At 39.0% G+C, this 4885-nt stretch overlaps 1 long non-coding RNA gene across 1 annotated transcript; it reads right to left on the bottom strand.

Annotated features, from left to right (window-relative positions):
• Nucleotides 1-264: 264 nt before the first annotated feature.
• On the bottom strand, nucleotides 265-4627 carry LOC310671256. Its single transcript, XR_014507933.1, has 3 exons — nucleotides 4536-4627; nucleotides 4356-4436; nucleotides 265-356 (listed from the first exon to the last, which is right to left on the bottom strand). It is a non-coding gene; the product is annotated as an uncharacterized lncRNA (long non-coding RNA).
• Between the last annotated feature and the right edge of the window lie 258 nt (nucleotides 4628-4885).

Here is a 4885-nt window from a genome sequence, read left to right as displayed (position 1 = left end):
TCTGTCCAAAATGACTATATATCAATATTAATGCTTTTTGATTGTTATTTTCCAGGTGCTTTCATATAACCTGTCTTTCCACAGAGGGCTCATATAAAGTCTTATTTTGTCATTTTCTAAGAAGTTCTAGTGCTGATTCATCTTCTTTAAATCTTCTTTTCAACAGATCTTTGGAATTAAGACAAATGTTACAAATAAGGGATTAAACTAACAATTTATTTTAGTCTTCAGGGTTTTCCTCCTCCCTCCTCCTTGTTGGTTTGGTCTTTTTTGCTGATTCCCTCAGCGTTTGAAGATTACCGAGCTGCACTTGCAAAGGCTTCCGTTGTCTTTTAAATCTTTTCATCTCATCTCATCTGCATTAAAAATTTAAACTTCCAACATTTAATAATGATGAAGAAGATTAATACTGGAGCATAAAGTGTGCAAGGAAATGTGTTTCCATTGTAGCCACTGATGGGCTAATAGTTCTAAAGGATATTTAAGCCATCATTTTTAATCACTGGGTTTTTAGAATATGTTCCTCCTATTTGTCACTTATATCATACTTTTGATGAAAAGAGACTTTCCTGTCATCTCATTCATCCTCATAACAAATCTACCAGACAATTTGTTTTCATTGCTATTTGTGATTAAGCCAACGCTGACAGCTTTGAGCCAAGGCCTCCCACCTGCAATGAGTCCCATGTGTGAACTGACATTTAAAATTGGACCAGTCCAAAAACTTGCCCAAAAGTTGTTGGCCTGTGGTGTAGGAGAGAGGGTGCCAGACTTTTAAGTCCTTTGATCTTCTACTTTCCTATATATACACATAGCCTGGTATTGAAATGCTGGTAAGTCTGTGGTAAACTATCCTGTTGTGAAATTCTAAATACTGAAGTCCTGAACAGGAAGGGACAATGGACAAGCAACTGCTAACCACCACCCCCCGTCCTCTAATGGCTGTTGCAGAAAGAAGGCTGAGTTTTTCCATTGCCAAAACATACAGTATGAGCATCAAGGTTTATAATTTGGTAAGAGAAAATACTTGAAATTTGTCAATTGCTTAGGGACTGCTTTTGTCCCAACTTAAACCCACTTTTGTTCTGAGTAGTGAAGCCATGGATCTGTGGGGATGATCCGATTATTTTGATAAGTAAGACAGGCATCTTTGTCCCTCCAAAGATATTCTGTTGGCAGAAGAACAGGCGAATACACAAAATTAAAATGTTCCCTAGACTAGCGCTGAAGAACTACAAAGAGGGATAAGAACCAAAATAAACAAGAGCTTGGAGAAATAATAACCTAAACATTGGGCAATGTGCTGCTGCTGTGAATGAGGAACTGAGCCTATGAACAGATGAAGACTTAGAGGATACAGTAGCCAGGAAGCTAGACAAGAAGCTATCAAGTCCTGGGCTACCTAGTGACTGAATAATATATAATGCTATAACTGTATGACAGTAGTCACACTGCTGCTCCTCTTCTTTGCTCCCGTTGAGGCTTCCTCCTCTGGGGCAAATGAACAGTGAAAGCTATGAGAGTGAGGCACCTTTTAAAGTTGGACTAGAAGAAACAAGAAATGAAGAGGTACGACCAGCTTCAGAGAGGCAATGGAATAGTACAGGCTGGAAGGTTAAATAACAATGAAGGTCTCTTGCTTTAAAGCTCAGTAAAACAATTGTTAGCTTATAACATAACACAAAGGAAAACAGAAACAAGGGGTTGGGGCAGCAGGAACTTGGACTTGGCAATGGGCACTCCACTGGGATGTGCCACACATCAGCAGGTGCCCACGGATACAAATCCTTGGCACCAGCCTTGGTGCTAGCCAAAGCCTTTCTGCTTCAGTCTTCCACTAGCGCCAGCACTTTCAGAAGGCCTCATGTACTGTTCGGACACCTACCTTTATGTTCCTCTCATGGGGCCACTTAACACACATCTCTTCATGGTGCTGCATGGCAGGACCAGCCCTTAGTATTGGTCAATCTAACCAATATTGTCTATTCTGGCTGGTGGAAGTTCTCCAAAACCTCAAGAACACCTCTTGGCCATTCTTGCTACCTCAGTTCTGTTTTTAACCAGAAATTCTAGGGGCTGAGCCTTAAGTCTTTCTGTGAGAGAGGGGGATATTGTTCTGTTTTTGTTTTAAATATCTATTTTGTGCTTTTATCCTGTAGTTTATCTTGTGAACTGCCCCGAGATCTTCAGATGAAGGGTGGTTTATTTGTTTGTTTGTTTGTTAGTAGTAGTATGGAAACCATGTGCTTTAGAACTATAAGCCTTCCCATTCAAATGTGATTGCAATGTTCAAGCTAGGCATATAAGACAAGAGTTGGGATGTATTCCCTTATTGGTAACCTTCCATGGCGTACGTGCAAGCGGTGGCAAGAGGCAAAACTGGGCAGAACATCTGATAATTGATGCCTTTGGACAGTGGCTACATTTCCACCATGCAAAAGTTATGGCGTTTCTGCAAACACACTCCACATTCCTATCTCTCCAGTTGTCATATCTAGGCAAGCATTATTGCAGTTCAAGGAAAGATTTCAGCCAAGCAAGAGCACTTATAGAGGATCCAGAGCAGGGCCTGGAAAGAGACCTGAGGGCCAGTTAGAGTTTTCTTAGGAAGAGAGAGAAGGAGGACAGAAATCCCCCACTGAATAAGAAGAGCTTAGTATTTTTATTCCTGGTATAGATTTAAGTTTGAACACCAGATGCTGACCATAAACTGCCTCAGTTTAATTTTAGGGGGATTGTTTAATTTGAACTTATATGAAATTTTGAATCTCACTTGGGTTCTGTTTCCTAGCTGGTACTTCTATTTCATAATTTATGGAGCATTTGATATTAAATTTAGCCCCCAGGTGCTCAGGAAGGACTACATTTACAGGAAAATGATCATTGTTCCAAAATATATATACTCTTGAGTAGCCAAACTAAAACCAATACAAGTTTTCCTGAGGATTACTGCCTTCCATGGAAATATCCAAAAATGAATGTTAACCTTCCAAGAAAAGGGATGGGTAAAAGTGTTATTATATATCCCAAAATGTGATTTAGCTTTTTCAGATTTGGAGCTGAATTATACAATGCAACATTTCATACATTCTTGCAGAACCTCATATCTTTTACATACATTTTTAATATAGTGACACTTCATAATTTTCCTCACAGTGCCATTATTACTTTATGCCTTCATTTCAGAGGAATATTGGACCAGTTATTCAGGAAAGTACATGTAGGTGTCAATATTTTATGCTATTAAATGTCATGATCCCAAGTACTCTGGGCAGCAATAAACTATGTTTACTCATAAACTGAAATTAATGAACATGACATTAATTGCAACAGGTCTACTGAGAAAAACTTGGTTGAATACCACCTTCTTTCTATTGAGTAGTTAGCATTATTTTTCAATGGAGTTTTCTTTTAAATGGTTGTGCTTAGGACTGTAGCTTATACATTGTATAAACACTTTGGGGACAAAATACATGTTACAAAGACACCTGGCAATCTGCCAACTTTTTAAAAAATCTGAAAAGCAATTGCATGAAGCTGCTACCACGAGCAGAGAAATGATGCAAGTTAGTGGGACTCCTTAACACTTCATTTCCTGTTAAAGTTGTTTAGCTCAAGTTGTCTTCACCAACCTATTACCCCCCAACCCCCAGAAGCTAGAAGTTATGAGATCACCCTACGTTTTACATGATAAGTAATAAAGCAGTAGGAGAAGGCAAGGGTTAAGCAGCAAAAATGGAAAGGATCAACCAGTCTCCCCCATCAGTATTCTTTATTCTGAATCACAGCCCAAGGCTGTCTTTCAGGGTGTTTTTTTAAAAAAAGTCAAAATATTAGACTCTTTGTGTGTCTTCTGTGTAATATCTGTATTTACCATTATAGTCCCTGCTCTCTGTTATAATCTGCAAGGTTGTGCTCTATGTGTAGTGGAAAGTATAGGGTTTGTGTCCTAACTTTCTGTTTCTCAAATAAATGTTGAAAGGGTGCTGCTTCTGTTCCGGCCCACTTCTCTGTTCTATCACGGATGACTATGCATGCCTATTATACTCTGGAGGTAGTAAATTCCAGCTAATTAAACATTTATCACAACCCCCGATGTTAAATTAAACCATCTCCTGTGTGCTTTTCTTGACCTGCATATCAAAGAGAGTGCTGATAGGGCTAGTTTCTCACCCCCAAACCAGATTTGACACAATTTTCTGTAGATCATTTGCCGTGTACTGAACACAGACCTAGAGGGAGATTGTGGACTTGCAGAAATCATTATATATTATTGCCATTGTTATCATTATTACAGTGGGTTACAGCAATGCAAAATGTAAAAATACAATATTAAAATAAGTTAAAACAATTACAGTCCTAGTGTCCTTCTTATCAGGAAAGGATGTTCCATGTTACTGAAGGCGCCTCTGTCAATGCCTGTCATTCAGGCTTCCCTGCCCAGGCCAAGAGACATTTGGCAATCAATATTATTATTGTTTTTGTTGTTATAGTATGATATAAGCCATGTGGTCCCCAATTGGCTTACATCATACCTTCATAGCTATAGAAACCTGATCATTTCTAAATCAGATAACTATATGCAATCAAAATCTGTATGGCATAAACAGGCAGGACATTTGAAAGTACAAGCCCCAATCTGCGTGGGGATTGAGTCCTGGGTCATCATGTGTGACAATGGAGAGGGCATAAGCCTGCTCCACCTGTTATACCCCCTTTGTCAGCCACTTCTGAGTGCAAGAGAGAAAATCATAAAACAAACAAATTGATAAAAAAGCTAAAAAAACAAAACAAAACTACAGGGACATTTCCTGTGGCCTTCTATCTATAGGAAAGTTGAGTGACTTCCTTTTCTTCTGTTCCTTACTGCCTTCCAGGCAGCTAA

This window comes from Podarcis tiliguerta (assembly GCF_965153285.1).
Source record: "Podarcis tiliguerta genome assembly, chromosome: 2".
In the NCBI taxonomy this organism is placed as follows: domain Eukaryota; kingdom Metazoa; phylum Chordata; class Lepidosauria; order Squamata; family Lacertidae; genus Podarcis; species Podarcis tiliguerta.
The sequence above is the reverse complement of the archived record's forward strand: the minus strand, read 5'-3'. Positions and strand labels throughout refer to the sequence as shown.